This window comes from Canis aureus, chromosome X (assembly GCF_053574225.1).
Source record: "Canis aureus isolate CA01 chromosome X, VMU_Caureus_v.1.0, whole genome shotgun sequence".
Lineage (NCBI taxonomy): Eukaryota > Metazoa > Chordata > Mammalia > Carnivora > Canidae > Canis > Canis aureus.
In genome coordinates, this window is record NC_135649.1 from 36,308,195 (window position 1) to 36,332,509 (window position 24,315).

The 24,315-nt window shown below is 39.5% G+C and overlaps 1 long non-coding RNA gene across 1 annotated transcript; it reads left to right on the forward strand.

Annotated features, from left to right (window-relative positions):
- Positions 1 to 509: 509 nt before the first annotated feature.
- Positions 510 to 20,026, forward strand: LOC144308721 (uncharacterized). Its single transcript, XR_013375065.1, has 3 exons — positions 510 to 614; positions 2,404 to 2,623; positions 19,925 to 20,026. It is a non-coding gene; the product is annotated as an uncharacterized LOC144308721 (long non-coding RNA).
- Positions 20,027 to 24,315: the final 4,289 nt, after the last annotated feature.

Below are 24,315 nucleotides of genomic sequence, written 5' to 3' on the forward strand. Positions count from 1 at the left end.
GAAATTGAGCTATCCTAATACTACTTATTAAGAAATCCATCTTTCCCCTCTGACTTGAATGTCACTTTATCATATACTGAATTGCCATGTGCAATTGAGTCTATTTCTGAATTTTCTAAATTCCATTTTTTTCCCTATGCCAATTTGACATTCTTAACTATAGACACTATAAGTTTTACTATTTGGTAAGGCTATAGACTCCTATTGCCCCTTTTTCCCATTGTGTTCCTAAATGATTTTCTTCATTTATTCCTCCAAATATAATTTATAATTAACTTACCTACCTCCAGAAAAGACTGCGTTTTTGTTGAAATTACATTAAATTTACAGTTTAAATTAGGGAGCCAATATTTTATAATGTTGACTATGTACTGTTATGCAAGAACAAGGTGATTCCATTTGATTAATCCTTTAATCCTTCTTTTATATCCTTCATAATTTTTTTTTTTTAGTTTTCTTCATATAGATTTTGGGAATTTCTTATTAATTTTATGAGTACTTTCTTTTTTAAAGATTTTATTTTTAAGTAATCTTCACACCCAACGTGGGGCTCAAACTCACAACCTGGAGATCAAGAGTTGCCTGCTCTACCCACCAAGCCAGCCAGAGGCCCAGTGAGTAAATAGGGCTATTCAGAAAAACTGGGGGGCAATTAAAGGATACTGGTCATAAGTGTTCTTCCCCTGAAAGTGACCTTTCCTAATAAATTCTCAAAATTATTAAAAAAAATATTTATCTCTTTTGAGAAAACAAGTTTAAAGTAAACAGTTCATTAAGAGTTTCAAATTCTTAGAAGTCACAAGAGAATACTTTTATGGAGGAATAGCTTTCCAGAGAAGTGTTTCTTTAGCACAAATGTAATATGCCAAGGTGACTTATTTTGGGGTAGCATATTCTGAACCCCAATCAACTTTTTTTTACTGTTAATTTCGGCTGCATATTTTGACAAACTCTTCATATGTCAATAATTTTGTAGTATATTTTGCTATAGAATGTACCAAATGATAATTTAGTCTTTTTTATCATGAAATTATAAAAAGCAATTTTATTGTTCAAGATTTAGAAAAGATTCAGCCTTATGACTCATTATTATTAATATCATGAATTTTGTAGTCTTATGTTTTACATTTAGATCTATGATCCTCCCCCATTCTTTATTGCAGTGAAATAAACATATGAAATTTACCATTTTAACCATTCTTAAGTCTACAGTCAGTGGTGTTAGACACACTTCATAATGTTGTGCTACCATAGCCATCATCCATCTCCAGAACTTTTCTCTTATTAAACTGAAATTCTATATCCATGAAAAAATAGCTCCTCATTTCTTATTTCCCCCAGCCCCTGGCAACCACCGTTTTATTTTCTATCTCTATAGTTTTGACTACTGTAAATACTTCATGTAAATGCAGTCATATAGTACTTGTCTTTTTGAAACTGGCTTAATTCACTTAGCATACTATCCTCAAGTTTCATCCATGCAATAGCATAAGTCAGAATTTCCTTCCTTTTTAAGGCTGAATAATATTCCATTGTGCGTTCAAAAATTGCTTTACCCCATTCTATCGATTTGTTCATTCTGAAGAATTTTAGCTGTATCTTGGAGCTACTCAAACTATACTGCCTATTTGTTGACTTTCAAAATGTATTTCCCATTTGTTTATATTTTATCACTATGATTAGGGAAATTTATTAGTTAACTCACTGTCCCTTGAACTGTGTCTAGCCTATTGCTGACCTGATCTATTTTTTTCAGTGATTGTATTTTTTATTCCTGAGATTCTACTTGTTTATTTTTACATGTCTATTTTCACTTCATATTCTCCTATTCTTATTTTATAAATTTTATAAATCTATTCCTAAACTTGTAAAAAAAATAGACACATTCATTCTATAGTCGTCTTCTTCTTTTTTAAATATTTTATTTATTTATTCATGAGAGATAGATAGATAGAGAGAGAGAGAGGCAGGCAGAGAAACAGGCAGAGGGAGAAGCAGGCTCCATGCAGGAAGCAGATTCAATCCCGGGATTCCAGGATCAGCCCTGGGCAGAAGGCAGGCGCTAAACCACTGAGCCACCCAGAGATCCCTATAGTTGTCTTCTTAATGCTCTATTATTTCTAGATTCTTGTGTGAATTCTTATTATTATTGTTTCTGTGTTTGCCTCTTGGTTTATTCATGGTATATGTATTTGATAGTTTCTGCCTTTTTATTTATCATCAAAGGTTTTTTTCTTCTATGAGAGCTCTTAAAATAGTTCTTTGGTTATTCTTCTCTGGATCTGATAGTATTCAATAGTTTGTATATTAGTTTGTCATTTCATAACTATTTTTCTCATATCATAGAACATTTGGAAATGGCACTCTTAATAATTGGCGTTTCAATCTCTCTTTTCTTTAAAGGTTTTATTTATTTATTCAGAAGAGACACAGAGAGAGATGCAGAGACATAGGCAGAGGGAGAAGCAGGCTCCCTGTGGGGAGCCCGATGCAGTACTCAAACCCAGGACCCAAGATCACTCCCTGAGCTGAATGAAGGCAGACACTCTACCACTGAGCCTCCCAGGTGCTTCAGTGTTTCAATCTCATGAAGAAGACTTTTGTTATCTACTTATGGGCCGAGGTAAGCAACTCAGTTTTGACCCTAGGCAAGTAAGTGGAGATATCAACAGCAGAGCAGCCTTTGCCTTAGCAACACAGGAAGATCCTAGTTCTAGCTTTATTTGGTGATTGGTGATTATTTCCTCAAATAAGGACTAACCTCTGATTTCTAAGTCCTATATTTCATCTTAATCTACTGGTGGCATGCCTATCTTCAACTTCTGCTTCTCTCTTCATTCTTGAAATTCAGATGTCCCTTTCTTACTTTGGTTTCCCTCTATAAGATTATGACTTTTAAAAGACTATCTCCAAAAAAAATAAAAAATAAAAAAAATAAAAGACTATCTCCCTTCACCATTTTTGTACTATAAAAAATTATTGTGATCATACATATTAATTACAGGCAGATAAGAATGCATTTATGGGGATCCCTGGGTGGCGCAGCGGTTTGGCACCTGCCTTTGGCCCAGGGCGCGATCCTGGAGACCCGGGATCGAATCCCACATCAGGCTCCCGGTGCATGGAGCCTGCTTCTCCCTCTGCCTGTGTCTCTGCACCTCTCTCTCTCTCTCTCTCTCTCTGTGACTATCATAAATAAATAAAAATTAAAAAAAAAAAAAAAAAAAAGAATGCATTTATGTAATGTATGAATCCTGGTTGTTTAATGAAGATTTATGTTGAGGAATACCCCAAAAGGCAAGTGTGTAAACTTATATCATGGCTCTGCAAAGGCTCCTCATCTTGATCACACCAAAAATCAAAGTCATTTCAGGTCGTATATGGTTGGGTCTTCTGGTCTTTCTCTAACTTCATCTCCTACTAGCTTCCCCATGGCTCACTGTGCACTTGTCACAATGCCTTTTTTGCTATGGCAAAAACACATCAGACATAGTACTATTTTAGGGCCTTTGCTTTTGTTCTTTCTTGTTTATAATGCTCTTCCCAGGATATCCTCATGGATTGCTCTCTCCCATCTGTCAGGTCATTGCTCACATATAACTTTCTCAGTGAGGCCTTCACTGACCTTATAGTTTCACTCTATTTAAAATTGCACTCCTTTGGAGTGCACTTGTCGTGAGCACCAGGTGACGTATGGAATTGTGGAATCACTATATTGTACACCTGAAACTAATATAACACTGTATGTTAACTGCACTGGAATTAAAGTGAAGTGAAATGAAATGAAAAATTGCACCCCTTTGTCACAACACTCTATATGCCTCTTTACTTCTTTCACAGTACTGATACTTAATATCATATACTTAGCTAAATATATGTCTCTTGTCAATGGAATACAAACTGTATGAGTATAAAATATTTTTTGGCTGCTTTATTCATACTATATCCCTAATTCTAAAATATGTGCCTGACAAGTCATAGTTGTTCAACAAATATGAGCTTAATAAAATATCAAATGACTGAGTATTGAGTATAGGCCAAATATAAACCTTGAAAAGTCAACTGCATTCAGATGAGTACTGATAAATAAAAAATAACTAATTTGCCTCAAATATCAGGGAGTAGTGCATAAGAGGAAATTGGTAGACAGAGAGGTTCTAGGGCAGCTCTCACCTGAAGGCTTCCCTACTGGCCCCGCAGACTCCTCAGGGTACTTAGCTCTTCAGCAGTAGGGCTGCCCATCTTAGTAGAACCAAGGGAAATCAGGCGAGCTATGCCAAGAACACTGTTTAATGCAGTCTCACTGTTGTATATAAAGTTAAGTAAATTATGTAAACTCTGTCAAGTACGAGGCTGTATTACTTCATAAAATGTGGAACTACAATGTTTGGAAGAACTTGATTGTTAGCATGCAAATCCCACATGTAGGACTGCTCCAGGCCCATTACATGATGGATTTGATTATATAAAAAATGTTTATAATATTAAATTTGATTGTTATTTATTTATGATGTTAACTTTGAAAATAAAGCTGCCAAATATTTTACAAGCAAAAGATGGATTTATTCAGGAATAGCAAAGAATTGCAAATGGGACAAGCAAGCTATGGCAAAACCATAGGCAAGTCCAGAGAACAAAGGAGAGGAACATTTTTTTATAGAAATTACTCTACCGAAGGATAGTTATTTTTAATAGAAGCAATTAGGCCTTTATGCTTTTGAAGTATATCTCCCACCAACTATGGGTCAAAGGAAGCAGGGGCAAAATGCCTTGGATGTCCTGTGACTATCACAAAGGGTTAGAGTCTATGAATTCCCAAGGGGGTAGATCTGAGGTTTAGAAGGGCTAATCTTGCTTTCAGCCAGGGTGTTTGGCGAGTTCCTACGAATTATTCCAGTTGAGTCTTAATAGTGCTATTAGTGGGACTCATGGTTGGCCCAGCTGTTGTACGTTTGCCTTTGGCTCAGGGCATGATCCCGGGATCCAGAATTGAGTCCCGCATCAGGCTCCTTGCAGGGTACCTGCTTCTCCCTCTGCCTGTGTCTCCGCCTCTCTCTGTGTCTCTCATGAATAAATAAATAAAATCTTTAAAAAATAATGCTATTAGTGAGTGCAACAAACTCTGAGAATTGAAGATGGTATGCACAATGAAAGTGTAAAAACCTGCCAAACATCAGACTTGTTGAATCACCTGACCACTAAAATGGGTTCCTTGATCACTGTGAAGTTTGAAAGGAATTCCGCAGGTAAGGATAATCTTTTCTAACAGAAGACACACTGGCCTATAGAAATGTCTCTCTTGTAGATGAGAAAGTAGTCCAGTGAGAAAGCATAAAAACATAACTAAAACATATTTATTCATGATAGGGGGAAGCTGTATGAAACCCATTTATATGAGCAGGTTTCCCTGGATTACAATTTGGACAGGCAGGACAAGCAAGGTAGGCACTTTTTGCTGCCTTATTAATCTTTTCCCACCAATATTGGTCCAGTAATGTTATCATTTTGTCAGTAGACCAATGGTTTAATGCACATACAGTGTAAGTAGTGGAAATTTTAGAATTACTAAAAAGACAGATAGATTGTTATTTGGTCCAAACCAGATTTCTCTTTTTTATTGAGCCAATGTTTATTAGATTTCCAGTATTGGTTCTCCTTTTCTGGGACCAATTGTTGGATATTTTTCATCAATGTTTCCAAACTTTATCATTTGGAAGAACATTCCTTGGGCTATGATAAAGATTTACCTATCAGTTTCCTTCACAGCAGCATATTTGGTGGAAATAGCGAGGTGAATTACTTTGGCCTCCAGGGAGTCAACTCTGGCATGCCCAGGAACCTTAATAGCCACAGCAGCTGACAAGAGTATGGTATCTAACAAAGTTTGGGCACAGGATCCATTTTTAATTTTATTCTCATTGGAGGTAAGGACATCTCATTGTTTCCATAATATTCCAAAGTCATGAGCTACACCAGAGGCCTACCAAGTATCATTATAAATGTGAGATTATACCTTTGGCTAAGGTGCAAGCTCAAGTAAGGGCATATAATTGAAGGTTTGGGGCTGATGTAGCCAATGGTAAAGGTGCTACCACAGTGAATCGCAATACCATGCCCAGCACGATATTTACCATTTTTATCCTTTAAATAAGAACCATCGGTAGTAAATCATGAAAACTCTGCATTGATTAGAGGAGTTTCCTGTAAATTGTCACAGGAATTTGAAAGGTAACCGGTCAATATTAAGCAGTTGTGAGGGGTTTTGTCTAGATCCAAATGCAGTCCTTGGGCAGCCCAGGTGGCTCAGCGGTTTAGCGCCGCCTTCAGCCCAGGGCCGGATCCTGGAGACCCAGGATCAAGTCCCACATAGGGCTCCCTGCATGGAGCCTGCTTCTCCCTCTGCCTCTCTCTCTCCCTCTCTGTGCGTCTGTCATGAATAAATAAATAAAATCTTAAAAAAAAAAAAAAAAAAAAACAAATGCAGTTCTTGTTTTGAGATCCAATGCCTTAAGTATCTAATCTGAGATGGGGGCAACTGTAATTTTCCTTTGGAGACTTTATGTACCTTCAAGGCCAAAGGTTTTAATTGGTGGATACTGTCTTCCTGTAAAGGGGTTTGGAAAGGGGAGCAGAGAAGCAAATCATCTATGTATTATAACAAGGTAGAGCGTGCAGGAGTCTTCGTGTCATCCAAATCAACTTCTAAGGTTTGTGAAAAGTAGGAAGGACTCTGTGAAACCCTGGGGAATTACTGTCCAGGTGTATTTCTGTTCTTCCCAAGTGAAAGGACAAAAGATTGGCTATCATTCTCAACCAAAATACTAAAAATGCACTGCATAGATCAATTACAGTGAAAAATTTGCTTTCAACGCAAATGGATGTTAGTAATATATGGGGGTTGGGAACAACAGGGTGCTGAGGGGTAATGATGTTATTTATTGCTTGGAGGTTCTGCACAAACCTCTATCCTTCTGCAAATCTATGGAGGTCCTCAGTCACTTCAGAAAACCTTTTAACTATGGTTGACAATTTGGCCTCAGTCCAGGGAACATAAGAAACTTGAGGTTTAGGGGATCCCTGGGTGGCGCAGTGGTTTGGCGCCTGCCTTTGGCCCGGGGCACGATCCTGGAGACCTGGGATCGAATCCCACGTCAGGCTCCCTGCATGGAGCCTGCTTCTCCCTCTGCCTGTGTTTCTGCCTCTCTGTCTCTCTCTGTGTGACTATCATGAATAAATAAATAAAATATTAAAAAAAAGAAACTTGAGGTTTATTTAGATTATCACGAAGTTTAATTTTAATGAGGCAATTTTTAATAGGTTCAGGAGGGGAGAGGTTGAGGAGAGATTTGGAGAAAAAGGTAAGTTCTGTAGAACAAATAGAGGAAAATCGTGCTGGATGAGGTTGCTGAGCACAAGGTGGTGCCATGTATCAGCAGATGAAAAAGACAGGGGAGAGGACAAAGAAGCTTCCAAAGCCATTTTGACTTTTTTCAATTGGTTGCTTGCTTCAGTTAATTTAGAAATAGTATTTTTCAAAGAGACAAACTTAGAATCCTGAGAACATCTGGAAGCCTCAAGGTATTTAAAATATACCTCCTATTCTCTTTCCCCCCTTTTATTTTAAATAGCCATGGCTTTCAAAATTGAGTTTGAGTAAAACAATTTTGGAGAGATCAAAAGTTCCCCATAACAACCATTGAAGTTCTAAATTACTGGTCAAGGCAATCTGTGCATATGGAAGGATTATGGGTTTTTTTTGTTTGTTTTTTTAGAGGGGGTAGAAACAGAGGGAGAGAAAGAATCCTAAGCAGGCTTCATGTCCAGTGTGGAGCTCTATGCAGGGCTTGAGCCCATATCCCAGAGATCATGACCTGAGCTGAAATCATGAGTTAGACGCTTAACCTACTGAGCCACCAAGGTGCCCCAAGAGACCACAGTTCTAAACATAAAACCTTCCAGAGTTCCAGTTGGGAAGGGAACCTTCAAAGCATTTTGATGATTTGGATCCCATTTCTTAGGAGTTTTTCTCTAGAATAACTAGAAAATTCCTAAACAGCACAGTTCAGGAATTATGAAAATAATCTGGTTCCAAAGGAATCAGACCAAAGCCCGTGCAGTTCCAACAGAATATTCCAGTTCTGAAAAGGCATCAGACCTAAGGGTAGCACATTGCCAGTAGGAAGAATCTGATCCCAAACAGGAGTCTAACTAAAGGCTAGCCCAGTTCCACCAGGCACAGTTCCAACTGGAACGGTCTGATCCCAAAAGGGAGTCAGACCAAAGGCCTACATATTTCCAAGTGGCACACTTCCAACAGGAACGGTTTGATTCTGAAAAGGCGTCAGACCAAAAGCCAGCATAGTTCCATCAGGAACAGTCTGATTCCAAAAAGGAGTCAAATTGAAGGCCACATGAATATTCTCTGAGATAAAACAAAAAACAAATAAGACTTTAGAACAGGTCCCAAATGAAGCCTGGGTAGCTCAAACACAAAGTATGCAGCCCAAAATCTAAGAGAAAACTTTACCCTCAAACCATAGGGTCAACAAGAAAGCAGTGAGCTTAACTGGCTCTGTGAGTATTGTCACCTGTTTGCCCACCAGCTCAGAGTTGTTAGGGGTCTTCTCTGGATCCCACTTCTGATCAACAAGTAATGTTAACCTTAAAAATAAAACTGTCAGTTATTTTACCAGCAAAAGATAGGTTTATTTGGGAATAGCAAAGAATTGTGATCTGGGACAAGCAAACTAGTGCAAACCCATAGGCAAGAATGGAGAACAAAGAAGAGGAATATTCTTTTATAAAGGAAAGGAGGGCATTGGGAAGGGCTGTTATAGACAGAAAGTCCACTGAAGTAAACTGGGAATTTGAAGTATAGTGGCTTTTAATTGACCGAGGTGTGATTGTCTCTCATTGGCTGGGCTGTTGCTGGGCAAGAAGAAAAGCTTTCTTCCTTCTGCTTGGGTAGTAAAGTAGTTATCACCATGAAGAAGTCTGTCTCTTCCTATTGAATTTTCAATTGTCAAATTGTTTAGAAACCATATACACATACAACTTTTTAATGTTTGTATTATAGGATAGGAAAAATCTTTTAATGCCTTGAAGGGAGATGAAATGGAAAATGTAAAAATTGAATTTCATTATTGTCAATTAATATTGCCTCAGGAAAGGTATAAAAGTCAAGATCAGGACACTTTTCCCTTCCAAAGACGTTAACAGCATAAGTCAATGAAGTTTGACTTTGGGCTTGGCTTTTTCTTTGTCTGTCTCTTTAATTTGGAAGAGATATAAAACTACTATGACTTCTGGGAAAAAAAAAAGACATCACAACAGAGATCTGAAAATCATTGAAAGTTATATTTGACCATTAATATTATATTAGGTAAAAAATAAAGGGAGCTGTATAAACACTCTTTGACAGCGATCTGTTTCTTGGTGTTTTGAAATTTTTATCTCATTCATTTTATACACAGTGAGTGAGATGGAGGGGAATATAGAAAAGAGAGGCATTTCAGACTTTGGCTCGATATGCAACAAGGAAAATGCATAATAACTAAAGTGGGATCCTTAAGGATTCCTAATGAGAACAAGCTTGACAGTAAAATAGAAAAAAAAAACCAAAACAAAACAGTGCCATGGCCATTATATATGACAGGGCAGATTTTGTAAGGTGCTATATACACTTATACAGCCAGAGACATACAGGTTTAGTGCCTGCCTTTGGTCCAGGGTGTGATCCTGGAGTCCTGGGATCAAGTCCCACATGGGGCTCCCTGTGTGGAGCCTGCTTCTCCCTCTGCCAGTGTCTCTGCCTCTCTCTCTCTCTCTCTGTCTCTCATGAATAAATAAATAAAATCTTTAAAAAAATGCAAATTAAAAGTATGCTTAAGGGCACATGACTGGCTCAGTTGGAAGAGCATGTGACTCTTGATCTCGGGGTTGTGAGTTTGAGCCTCAATTGAGGTGTAATGATTACTTAAATAAATAAATATTTAAAAATGTATACACTCAGTTAATAACATGTTGGGTATTTCAGAACATGCAATCAATAAGTCAAAGTCCAGTTTAAGGAATAATTCCAACACTTAGCAAAAAAAAAGGGATATATAAATGAATATTATGAATAAAAGGGTGAGATATAAAAGATAATATGAGCCATCTACATGTATATCATAGGTTCCCTAAAAGCATAAAACAAAGTACATGGCCCAAAAGAAACCATAAAAAATAGTAGAAAATTTTTCTCTTATCTATACAAAGGGTTTTCAGACTTTAAAGCCTACCAAGTACTAGGTAAAGTTAACAAAAGTAGATCTGCATATATACAATATTGAATTTTAATAAGAGAGTAAAATTCTACAAGAGCTCAAAAAGTTAGAAAATAACACTGCTAATAAAAGAAAATATCAAAATAGTATCACAATTCTGAAAAGTCTGAAGAAATTTGGATAGCAGAACATAGATTTGAAGGGGAAATAATTTTGACTCAAGAGTTCTACATCCTAGCACCTGGGTGGCATAGTCGATTAAGCATACAACTCTTGATTTTGGCTCTGGTCTTGATCTCCGGTTCATGAGATTTAGCTGTGTGGTGGGCACTGCACTCAGTGAGGAGTCTGCTTGGGATACTCTCTTCCTCTCCTTTGCCCCTCCCACTAGTGCTCTCTCTCTCTCCTTCGAATAAATAAATGAATCTTAAAAAAAAAAAAAAAGACTTCCATATACAACTAAGCTATCATTTATGTGCAGGAGTAACAAAAGGATATTTTTAGATTTGCAAAAACTCAGGAAGTATACTCTTCCTGGAAAAATATTGTTTAAAAATTTTTAGAAAACTGAAAATGGAATTATATCAATAGCTTAAGGAAGTTGTTAGAACAATGGCACTGATCACCAAAACCAGTAAGCTTTAAAGTTAATGGGTAATGTATATCGATGTATGAAATTAATTTAAATGTCAAAACATCTTAATGTAGAATCTAAATAATGTACAAAATAAATAAATAATATGGATAAAAAATCCTCTGTGATTATTAATGAAAACTAGTTAGACAATATAAACAAGGCCTTAAAGTATAATCTATGTCTCATGTTACATGTGGGAAGGGAATAAATATTCTTACATTTGTGTTGGTAAGGAAATAGTCTCAAATGTTTTTATAAAATTAAAGTAACTGCTAGGAGATTAAACCAATTCATTTAAATACAGAAAAATTGCAGGTGAAATATTATCAATATATCAAAGAAATATAATTTGTCAAATATGAGAGTTGCAAGCTGTCTAAAATAATCAAGAAATTTATTTATAAAACATTAATACACTTAATTAGGACTAAGAATGGGGGAATAATCATAGGTAAAAATGAAAAGACATAGAAAATACTTTACCACATTTATGCAAACATATTTAAAAGTAAAACAAGGGCGGCCCAGATGGCTCAGCAGTTCAGCGTCGCCTTTAGCCCAGGGCCTGATCCTGGAGACCGAAGATCAAGTCCCATGTCGGGCTCTCTGCATGAAGCCTGCTTCTCCCTCTGACTGTGTCTCTGTCCCTACCCCCCCGCTGTGTCTCTCATGAATAAATAAATAAAATCTTTTTTAAAAAAGTAAAATTAAGTTAGAAATTTGAGAACAAAATTACTTATAGAAGAGATAGAAAATGAGAAGAGATAAATTATTGTGGAAGAAATTTAGGAAGTTGGCAATGAGATTTCCCTCTAACCTCAAAGAAAATTCCCAGGGCAAGATTTTATAGTCCTGGGACCTGGTTTTGCAAGTGTAGACTTTCTAAACTTCAAGAAAAGACATACCTTTGTTATTCAAATTGTTCTAGGTATATGATTTCATTTTATGAAACACTGTTAATCAAAAATTGAGAAATCAAATAAAATTTGGTAATAATATCCAAAGCTAATTATATCATTTCTTTGTCTCTGACTTCTCTGACATGGCTGAAACACTCACTCTTATAGTCTCATAATAACACATGTCATATACATACACACACACAAACACACACATGTATGTATATGTGTGTGTGTATATGTTATATAAAGAAATATATATTTTAACAGCTTTCTTGAATTTTCATTACATACCATAAAATTCACTACACCTATTTTATTTTATTTTAAAGATTTTACTGTTTATTCATGAGAGACACAGAGAGAGGCAGAGACACAGGCAGAGGGAGGAGAAGCAGGCTTCATACGAGGAGCCTGATATGGCACTTGATCCCAGGAAGCTGGGATCATGCCTTGAGCCAAAGGCAGGCACTCAACCACTGAGCCACTCAGGCATCCACTACACCTATTTTAAATATACAATTTAATTTTAGAATATTTTATTTGTCCCAATAAGATCCCTCCTGCTCATCTACAGTTAATTCATGTTGCCACATTCATCCCTAGGCAACCATTAATCCACTTTCAGTCAATGGGTTTGCCAATTCTGGAAAGATCATATGAAATAATCACATTTATGAAATATGTCAAGTGAAAGCATCTGGCTTCTTTCACTGTGTGTAATGTTTTCAAGTTTCATTCGTGTGGTAGTGTCTATGAGTACTTCATTTCTTTTAATTGCCAAATAATATTACATTTTATGGATCTAACAATTTATCCATTCATCAGTTGATGGACATCTGGATTGTTTCTACTTTTTGGCTATTATGAATAATGTTGTTATATACACATTTTTGTGTAGACATATGTTCTCAATTCTCTTGAGTATATATCTGTGGATGGAATTGCTGGGTCATGTGGTAACTAATTTTTTGTTTTAAGATCTATTTATTTATTTGAGAGAGAGAGAGAGAGAGAGACAGAGAGAGACAGAGAGCAAACAGTGGGGGAGGCAGAGACAGAGGGAGAGAGAGAATCCCAAGCAAACTCCACACTGAGCACAGAGCCCCACACAGGACTGGATCCCATGACCCTGAGATCATGATCTGAGCTGAAATCAAGAGTCAGACACTTAACCGACTGAGCCACCCAGGTGCCCCTGTTTAATCTTTTAAGAGCCTGCCAAACTGCCCTTAGCCAAGGTTTATTTCACAGCTATAGAATTTCTACTTGGTTATTATTTATAATTTCTGTCTTTATCAATATTCTCACCTTATTCCCACACTTTAATTTTTAGGTACAGTTTAAGAACAACAGCTTTAAAGTCTTTTTCTGCTGAATTTAATAACTGGGCCCCATCAGAATCAAATTCTATTGCCTAGTTTTTGTCATGAACACACTATCTTGTCTCTGCATGTCTTCTATTTTTCTATGGATAACTGGATATTTTAGATAATACATGATAATATATTAGTAACTTGGCATTCTTATTATCCATTAGGGTTTAGTTTTTTGTTTCTTAATGACTTATCTAGATGAATTCTGAGAAATCTATTTCCTCCACAGTGTGCAGCCTCTGATGACACAATTTTATTTTTTCCCTTTGTCTTTATTTTTAAGTCCGTCTTCCTAGGAGTTACCTATGGGTTAGTGTAGCTTAGTGTTGTGCCAGTGATTTATTATAACTGTTACTTAAGTTCCTTGAGACAGTAAATCTTACACCCTTTGCAGATAGATCTGTGTGTGGCTTGGGGAAAGCTTTCACTTCTGTTCCATGTTGAGTCACAGACTAGTAGCTCCTGAGTGGGTGCAGCCTAGTACAAGCACACAGACTTCCATCTTACTAGGGCCCTTTTTGGTTGTCTGTTTCTGGTTCGCTCTGCTAAACCTCTCTCTGGTCTACTATTTCTTTTGTTACTTGTTTCACTGAGCTATCAGCCTTCTCTTAACTGTTGCCTCTTCTTTCCCAAAGGAAAGACTTTTGTATAACCCTAGTTACTTGAACTGGTAAGCAATGTGTAAATAATATGTTATTTTGTATCCTTCTGTAATTGCTTAAGGGGAAATGGTGTACCTTTGGAGGTAGAAGAGCTATTGATTGTCTTGTGGCAGGGTAATGAGCCAAAAATTTCCCAAAATGAACCAAAAAGTGCTTTCTACAACAAAAGAAAGGACTCAGTGTCTTTCTCTTGAGGCAATATCTCTTGGAGACACCTTCTAGCCTGTGGTATCAGTATGGAAAACTAGAAAGAGGGACTGAGAAGTTGCATAGATACACAAGTGTTGCTTCTCAGCTGCTTTTAGTAGAGATCCTTTCAAGGCACATGGCTCCTACTCCAATTGTTTTAGAGGCCATATTCTGAACTGTCATTTCTGAATTGGGGCATCAGCACTAGGAAGCAGTTGGGTGATATAATTTATTTCAAAAGTCCTATTGGCTATAGCCCAGCAACAGTAAAGTGACAAACTCAAAGTGTTCTGGGAAAAAACAATAGAATTGCCTAAATCCTGTTTCCACCTAGATAAGAGATCCAATCTATCATGAAGCATCTGTGGCAATGTGGGTTGTAGTTTGCCCAGAGGCTGCCAAACTCTCTGTGGTGTCTTTGTTTTCATCACCTGCTTAAATGCATTGTTCACCGAGCCTTCATTCAAAATAATACAAGTACTTATTGTAAGGATATAATTCAATAATTTTTAGTAGATTGGCTGAGTTGTGCTATCATCACCACAATTCAGTTTTAGAATATTTCCATCACTCCCAAAACTTTTCTCATGTTTGTTTGCAGTGAATCCCCACTCTTATTACTAGTCCCAGCATGCAGACTATACCTCTACAAAACTGTTAAACAATAATTCAAACAAAATCTTATTGTGTATTGATTTCTGCAATAGTGATTGCATTGTAGAGGTGGAATATTTCCCCCCTTCTTCCCCTCTAGGTTCTTTGGCTAATCTAACAGTCAAATTGACATAAGATAGAACAATAGGACAAAAACAAAGTTTGTACATACAGGGGCTCCATAAAAATGTGAGACCCAAGGATAAATTGAGCAGTGGTGGCTTATAATGCCATTTTAAGCTAAGGAATGTGATTTGGGCCTGGGCCTTCAAAGGGGAAGAGGGCAATTCACAAGAAGATGAGAAAAGCAGATGTTTGGTAATCTGATGTTTGCCTTGCCTTGCAGGTAAATCTTTCTGATAAAAAAAAAAAAAAAAGTTGGGCAGCCTGGATGGCTCAGCAGTTTAGCACCGCCTTCAGTCCAGGGCCTGATCCTGGAGACCTGGGATCGAGTCCCACATCAGGCTCCCTGCATGGAGCCTGCTTCTTCCTCTGCCTGTGTCTCTGCCTCTCTCTCTCTCTCTGTTTCTCATGAATAAATAAATAAAATATTTAGAAAAAAAAAAAAAGAAAAAGTTATCTCTAGCAATAGCTTTTTCTGGTAGAGGCCCTACCTAAATTCTTTCAGGCAATGAAGTTCCTCTGGAGTCTGCTGGTCTTGGTTGCCTTCAGCTCACAATCGTCCACATGCCAAAGTGACACATTTTGAGGTGGCATATTCTACTCTGCTTCAGTATCTATTGTTAAAAAAAATTCATAAAGCTAAAAAAATTGCTACAGATTAGAAAGAGGAAAAAAGTGAGCATTAAAGCACAGGCATGAAATGAAGGGGTCTGGAGACCAAACACTGGAGTAGCTCCACATTAAATGCTTTATTGAGAACACATACCCTTGACACTTCAAGGCCTATAAAATTCTCCCTAAAAGCATATGGTAGAGGTATCAAAATTTATTAACATTCAGGAGCAGATTTCATGTAAGTTATTACCAGTTCTGCACACAAATGTTCTGGTAGGTTGTGGAGCTGAATGTCTCCTCTGACTTTTTGTTTTTACCCTTTGACCCATTGTGTTGACTGCCTCCATTAGATTATCCTCAGGGAGAGAATACTCCAATTTGGGAGGTAAACTTGTTTTTGCATAAAAAAGCATACAGTTAGGGGCACCTGGGTGGCTCAGTGGGTTAAGCCTCTGGCTTTTGGTTTTGGGCTCAGGTCATGATCTCAGGGTCATGAGATCCAGCCCTGCGCTGGGCTCTGTGTTCATCACAGAGTCTGTTTGAGAGTCTTTCTCTCCTCTCCCTCTGTCCCTCCCCTTACTTGTAGGCTTTCTCTCTAAATAAATGAACAAAGTCGTTTTAAAAAGCATGTAGTTAATTTATGAATTAAACATTTAGGTAAGGTGTTAGCTTCTCTCTTTTTTTTAAAAAAACTATTTATTTATTCATGAGAGACATAGAGAAAGAGGCAGAGACATAGGCAAGGCGAAGAGCAGACTCCCTGTGGGGAACCTGATGTGGAACTTGATCCCAGAACCCCCAGGTCATGACCTGAGCCAAAGGCAGATGCTCAACCACTGAGCCACCCAGGCGCCACAGGTTTTAGCTTCTTTGGCTAATAAAATCAAACTAACTGCTATGGTCTTGAAGGGGAGCAAAATTGCCACCCAGAAATATGTCTCTTTGTCATAAGGGTAATTTGGGACTGATTATTTTTTTTGGAAGAGAAAATCCACTCATGCATAGAAATTCCAAAGACTATCAAGCATAATGAGACATGTATGTCATTCTGAACTAAGGGGAAAGGGGTAGGGGCTTGGGGCTTCAAAGGGAAGGAATGCAATTCATAGGAAGATGAAGAGTAAATGTTTGGTAAACAAATGTTTGCCCTGCCATGTAGATGGATTACACAAATATATTTATTTCTGGAAATAACGCTTATTTGGAAAGGCCAGCCAATTTAGATTTTTCTATGCAGGTAAAGGAAGGGCCAAAGTTTCTCTTGAGCCCAAAGGATCTCAGATTGCCTTCAGCTCAAAACAATCCACATGATAAAATGGCCCATCTTGGGGCAGCCCACCCTTAGCCCCTTTAGCTCCCTCCTCTGAAGCATCCCTGAAGTCTCATACATTAAAAGTTGAGCAGGTGGAGTCTTCCCTTTTTAAAAACTACTTCACTCTTTCTCTTTTCAAAAATATTTTATTTATTTATTTATTTATTTGAGAAAGAGAGAACAGGAACGGGAGTCAGGGGAGAGGCAGAAAGAAAGGGAGAGAGTAATGCAAAGGAAGAGGGAGAAGAAGATTCCCTGCTGAGCAGGGAACCCCATGCAGGCTCAATTCCAGGACCCCAAGATCATGACCTGAGTCAAAGGCAGGCACTTAACCATCTGAGCCACCCAGGTGCCCCTGGAGCTAGTCTCTTAATCTGACAAAAGGTCAGTTTAGTTAAACTCATTTCAGGAGGTAGTGAAGCTCATGGGCTCTCAAAGCTAGGCCCATATTGAGCAAGCAATCAGGTAATTCATAAGCAGCATTTTTATGGAAACAGGGAAAATGTAGGTTACTGGTTGAAGCAAATTAGAAATCCAGAGTCTGAGTCCTGAGTGCTGCCATTGAGATTTCTAGATGTTGAGCTGGAAGCATGTTCAGATGGCACAGGTCAGGCAGTGGCAATGTGATGGATTTCCCTGGTTTCACTATGGATGTCTCCAGTGATCTTTTTGAAGGGCTCACAGAACAATAGGCAGGAAGGTTATCTATACATAAGCTTTTGTGGAGTGTTCTCTAAAGTTTACATCAAGTCATTTCTATTCATTTTACATGGCTGGTGAAGCTGCTGGGAATCCTGTGAGAACGTATTAGGCTGATACTTCCAAAAGTTTTATTGGCTCCATAAAGTCAACCTTAGTTCCCTAAAGCTGTCAGATCAGATCCAAATATATGTATGTCTCTCTCCAATGTGACTTTCCAGCAAAGCCTTTGTAATATAAGCACTGTTTACTCTTGTGCCCTTCTACCTACTGGCTGTCCATCAGATGTCACGGGACCTCAGCCATAGCATACAGGGTGAATTGCATCCAGCAGTTTGAGTGTCTTGCCTGCTACACCAACTGTGAGTATCTGAGTTTGCTGGTTCTGTCTCCCAGTCTAGGGTAACTCAGCCACCCTCCTTCTCTGCATCCATAGAAGAATCTGCCAGACTCACTTACATGCTGTCACGTGGCTCAGAAGGTGACTTCTGTTGTCAGATCTTCAACAGATTCTTTGTTTTCCTGTTCCCTGCTGGGCTTTCAGTTTCCAGGATGTGGAGCCTTTCCAAGTGTGCTCATTGTACAACCAGCATTATTGGCTCCTCTGTTCCCATTGACCTCATTGTTCAGTCATGTAGTTCTGGGTTGGCTGGGGTTCATAGAAGGATTCTATTACTAAATTGTTTACTCTGATAGCAACAGGAATCACCTGATCCCTCAGGGATGTGTTGAAATTTCTAAGAACTTGAGATAGTCCAGGCAGGAGAAGGTCACATCCGATGACACCCCCCGCCCACTCCGCCCCCCAAACCTCAGCAGTCCTGGAGTCACCAGAAGATACTTGAAGCCCTGGGGCTGGTAATTTTGAAGAAAGAGCAGACAAAGGAACCTTTCTGAAAAAAATTTTTTTTTAAAGATTTTATTTTTTTATTCATAGACACAGAGAGAGAGGGGCAGAGACACAGACAGAGGGAGAAGCAGGCTCCACGCAGGGAGCTCGATGTGGGTGGGACTCGATCCCCGGTCTCCAGGATCACACCCTAGGCTGCAGGCGGCGCCAAACCGCTGCGCCCCCAGGGCTGCCCCTTTCTGAAAATTGAATGAAAAGTTAACCCTCTTTAAAGAGACATTTGTGTGTATAAGGGGAATCTCCATTTTTAAGGGTGTCTTCTCTGTACCAGGAAGAGGAGGATGATTGAATCTCTAGAAACTCTTGGCAATGAGGAAGGTGCTTACTTAAATCTGCATAACAGCCTTACTATACTAGTTTACTGTACTTTTCTTGATAACCTCTTGGAACTGGACTCTTCACAGTATCTTGTCTTTAGCTATTGATATTTAAGGTGATGATTGGCCATTTTTGGAGTTGCTCAGTATTCCTATATACAGGAGGTATACATGTTATTAACCTTCCATTTGTTTTTCTTCCATTAATCTGTTTTTATTACAGGGAGGGGGTCTTAGCCAAGAACCTAGAAGGGTAGAGGAAAATCTATCTTTCCTCCCCTATAATCTGAGTGTTGTGTTCCCTACAAAATTAATATTGAAATCCTAATGCTTGATATGATATTGAGAGGAGGGCCTTTGTAATGTGCTTGGGAGGGCAAAGCTCTCATGAATGTGATTAATGCCCTTATAAAAGAGGCTCCAGAGAACTCACTCACCCCTTCCATCATGTGAGGTCATGGAGAGAAGTAGGCAGTCTGCAACCTGAGAGAGGGTCTTCACCAGAATGCAACAATACTGACATCATAATCTTGGGCTTTTCAGTCTCCATAACAGGGAGAAATAAATTTCCATTGTTTATAAGCCACTCAGTGTGTGGTATTTTGTTATACCCACCTGAATGTACTAAAACACTAATCTTAGGATAAATCCCCTGTTGAATTAGTATTTGTGTTTTCTTTGATGTTACAGCATCACTGGCAACATGGTCTTCATCATCATGATTATTTTGTTTCAAGCATATTTTTCATCTTAAGCATAGTCACTTCTGAAAAATGTGTTTGTCATTATGAATATCATGTTAGTTGCTGTTTGTTCAATCCTTGTCTCTCTTTCCAATCTCCTCAGAGTAGGGCTTGCTCATGATAGAAATTCACAGTGGACCATACATGGCCATTCTTATTCACTGTAGTGGCAGGGGTGCATGAATTTTAAAAGGCTTTTTCATCTATTTCGTTATACCATTTTGAAATGGTAATGCTGAGAAAGATGTACTTTGAGATGAGTTATGCTTTCTGCTCCAGTTTTGCCTATAGTTTGGGAACAGTCATCCAGAAGATGTGACCACTGATTGACCCATGGGCTGGACCTAGGCAATCAAAGGCTCCTCATCCCTTCCTGCATCCTTGGAGTGTAGGTTCCACTTTCCTTTCCCTTCCCAGAGGCTGCTCCAAGAACATAGCCTTGAGATAGGGATGTGGTATTGAAACATCTGGATGGTATACATGACTGAGCCTAATTAAGGCCTCTATGTAAACTTTTAAGATGTGTCAAGAAGGTGTGGAGATCTACTCATCTTGCTGCCACCCAGGACAAGCCTCATATGTAAGTTCCCCTTGCTTATTAAAACTGCCACCTACCAACCTGGAGCTGCCTTTCTCTTTCTTCTGTCTCTCCCTACCCTCTGAGTATAAGGATTTATTTCATATTACACCTGGGAAGCCTCCAAGGAGCTTGTGAACCAAGAGTTGGGGAGCCAGCCAGGAGACCAAAGAACTAGGCCTTGAAAAGCAGTATTGTGGAGGGAAATCCTCAGTTAGCCATTGACTTGTCAGTGGAAAAAGAAGGCCCCTATGTCAAATACTTGTATGTTAACACATAAGTATGAGGATACCCCCAAATGCCCATCAGTCTAAGGTGCTTGTTGGAAGAACTGCACAGAGAAAGGAAGCACAAGGTGGTTTTGGTGAGCTCGCCTCTAAAGTTGGCAGGTCAGCTGGCCACCAATGCCCAAATAGGCTGACTTAGAAAGTTCTAAGAGCTGAAGTTTGAAAAGGTCATGAGTGTCCACTAGTCTGCTAGCTTCAGGGCTGACAGACAAGGTGGGAAAATAGGACAATCAGTTAGAGACCCTGGGTGTGCTATTTTGCAAAGCTAGGAGGGCACAAGATGCCTCAGATTAAGATCCAAGTGCTCGTGGCAAACCCTGATTGGGCTGTTAAGAGGTGGAATCCCTGGGAAAATGATGAAAGTGAAGAGGGGGATGTTGTGATCTACAGTGAAACAGACAAAATGCCTGGAGCCATCTGACCCCTAACACAACGGAAGGCAAAAGCACAGCAAGAACAACTCCAGTCAGTGGGGCAGCCCCCATTTCAGGATATGTTCATAATGAGAGAAGATACTTCAGCTGAACTTATTGATATAGCTGCCAACTTCCAGCAAAATACCAGGAAATGTGTCCAGGTGTGGTTAGTGCAGCTATTAGATATGAGGGTGATGGCATTTCTCTGACCAGGCAGGAGGCAGAGAAGAGGAGCAACATCACCACATACCCTGCCCTCCAGCAGTGCCTGCAGGGCATTCTGGGGTTTCAGGGTACAGGTACTCTCTTATAGATTAGATCATTCTATCTTGCAGGGAGGCTTGGTCCAATGAGAGGGATCTCCCTGGAGTTGTTCTCATGTTTCAGGAACATGAGACCCTGAAAATCTATACTGAAGATACAACAAATTCTTAGGGAAGTGGGAATGAAGCAATGCAGTCTGTGTCCCTTTCTTTGGAGAATATGGGGCCATATTCACTGCAGGAATGAAAGCCAAGATTCTCCAGTCTACTCTCAGCACCTGATATGGAATGATGATATCCATGCTGAGCTCAGTTGTGGGACAGAGCATTTATGATGTTGGGCAATCCATTGCTGATCTGGGGGAAACAGATCCCAGGAACAGATATGGGCTGTGGGAAAGGTCCCCAATAGAGGGAATGTTCAGAAAGTGAAGAGGCTATCCCAGTTGGTTGCAAAGGTCTAGTAAGAATAACTATGAAGCAAATGGAGTATGATCTTATCACTGCAGGTAACCTACCTAAACAGATTGATCAACAACCTAACACTGTGTTGGCTGGTCTGGAAAAAGCCTTGAAATCTGAATAGCAGTTTAGACCTGCCCCGTCTGCCCCTACAATCCCTGATATCCTGCCTGGTCCAGCAGAGCCTTCAGGATATAGTCTTATCTGGGGCAGATGCCTTCCACACCCCAGGCATAGGATGCACACCAAGATCACCTTTAGGTGAGGGCCATTGGAGGTGATTAGAGGCCTCATTTGAGCTCACTATTCACTAGTCCTCCAGAAGTAAACTAAAGGTGATGGCTCTGGTGGATGAGAGTTGAATGTACTCTAATACACGGCAACTTTCAGAAGTTTTCTGGCCTCCTTAGTGCCATGATGGTTACTGAGAGCAAACAGTTATGGTCAGGAAGGTCTTTCTGACACTGCAGATTGGGTATTCTCCTGCTCACTGCCAATGGTGTAACGTTTTTATCTTCCACACCAGAGAACATATTGAATATTGTTATCCTGCAAGGTCAAACTCTGCAAACCTCTGTTGGTGAATTCCACCTCCCAGTTAGAGTAATCAAACCAATGTTGAAGGGAAACACCAACTGGTAGCTGATAAGCCTGCCACCCCAATGAAGGGCAGTAACTTTCAAACAACATAAACTAATTGAGAGGCATAAGGAGATAATAGAAACTTTCCAAGAACTACATTGAGTAGGTATTGTACACCCTGTCCACAGTGCTTTCAACCACCTGGTATAGTCAATAAAAAAGCCAAATGGCTCACAGCAGATGATGGTAGACTATTAAGAATTGGACAAGGCTGTCCCCTCTACCCCTCACCCATGTGGCTGTGCTCAATGTTGCCACCATCTTAGATACCTTGGCCACGGTTCTAGAAATGTCCACACTGTGCTGGATTTTAGCAAATGTTTCTTTCAGTATACTCCTGGCCAATGAGACAAAAGGTCAATTTGCTTTCACATAGAAGGGGCAATAATGGATCTTTCGAGTGCTTCCCCAAGGTTATTTGCATCTCCCTACCATATGTCATAGGGTGGTAGCCCAAGATCTGTCCCTCTTCTCCTTTCTAATGTCAGTAAAATGGTCCCATTACGTTGTTGATATAATGTTAACATGTTAAGACTTGGCTTTGCTGCAGTGCCTGTGAGAGGGAGGATGAGCAGTGAACCCACAGAAAATCCAAGGTCCAGGTACTGCTATAAAGTTTTTGGAGTCATCTGGTTGGGTAAGAAGCTGTGATTTATAAGGTGTTAGCCTACCAAATCCTAAGGATATGAAAGAGGTGCAAAGCTTTATAGGGATTTGGGGGTTTGGGAGGACTTTTATTTCTCACTGGCACAGTGCCTCTATCTGTTATGCCACTTGGTAAGAAAGGGCATGTAAAGGACTGTGGATGAGAGTAGCAAGACACCTTTGAGAAGGCAAAAATACTTGCAGAGCAGGTTAAAGTTCTGGCATCACCCAAGCAAGGCTACTGTTTGAGTTAGATGTGTCTGGGATTCCAGAAGGTATGAGTTGGGCACTGCGGCAGAAACAATAGAAAAAGATATCACCCCTAGGATGTTGGTCTTAGCTCTGAATGGGGGAAGAATCCGTTATACCCCCACAGATCAACAGTTCCTAGCAGTATACATAGCGCTCCTCCAGGTAGAGCCTCTCACTAATGAACAGCTCATTTTGATAAGAACTTTCCTGCCTATCAAGGAGTGGGTTGAAAATATATTCCAGCAACCCACTTCTCTTGTGGCTCAAACGCCTACTCTAAGTGGCATGCCTATTTGCAGCAGAGGAGTGCCTTGTCAACCAGCTACTATCTCTAGAAAAGTAGGCACTACTTTGTTCTGTAGAGTTTGTCCATCCCCCAGATAGTCGTAGCAGTGCATCAAGGACTCTGGTCGCTATTCAGCCCAACACTGACACCATCTGGATAGAAATAGGAACAAACCACAGCAACCAGTGGGCTGAACTCTGCTGTCTAGCTAGTGTTCACTCAGGAGCCTGGGCCTTTAACCCTTTGTACTGACAGTTGAACTGTTCTAGAGAGATTAACCCTATGGCTCAGATAACAGGAAAGTGAGAGGTGGATGATTATGACTAAACTCTCCTGGGGTCAGAAAATATGAAAAAATGTTTGGGTGCATCTGCAAGAGCCTAAGGCAGTCCTTACTGTTTTTCATGTCCCAGCTTATAAGGCACAGACACTCTCTGGCAATTGGGAAGCTGTTGCCCTCTCTTAGGTACAAGCCCTAAAAGTGGATCCTTCAGTAGATACAACAGATTGGGTGTACAGAAAGAGTGGCCAGAGCAGTACCCGGATGGGATGGCACATTGCCAAGGAGGCCAGATTACTCTAAAAATATACTGACTGTTAATGCAATTAGAGCATGCCCTGTGTGTTCTAAGCAATGCCAAGGAGTTTGGGGCCAGCCACCAGAGTTCCCAGCCAATGAGGCATTGGCAAACTGCTTATATTGGTCCCCTCCCTCTGAGCCAGGGTTCTAAATGTGCCTTGGTTTGTGTGAATGCTGCTTCTGGCCTAACTCAAGCTTTCCCCTGTCACTGTGTAAACTAGGCCACCACCATTAGGGGATTAGAGAAGCTGTGTGTCACGTTTGGAAACCTTCATTGAATAGACAGTGAATAGAGGTCACATTTCAAAGGCATGATATATAAGGCTGGGTGAAAGAATATGACATTAAGTGAAAGTTCCATGCCCCTTATAATCTGCAGGTAGCAGTGGTGCTAGGAAGGGAAAATGGAATATTAAAGCAGCAGATTAAATTACTAGCAGAATAAACCACCTTGGCCAAGTGTACTGAAGTACAGTCCAGGCTTTAATACATTTGAATGAC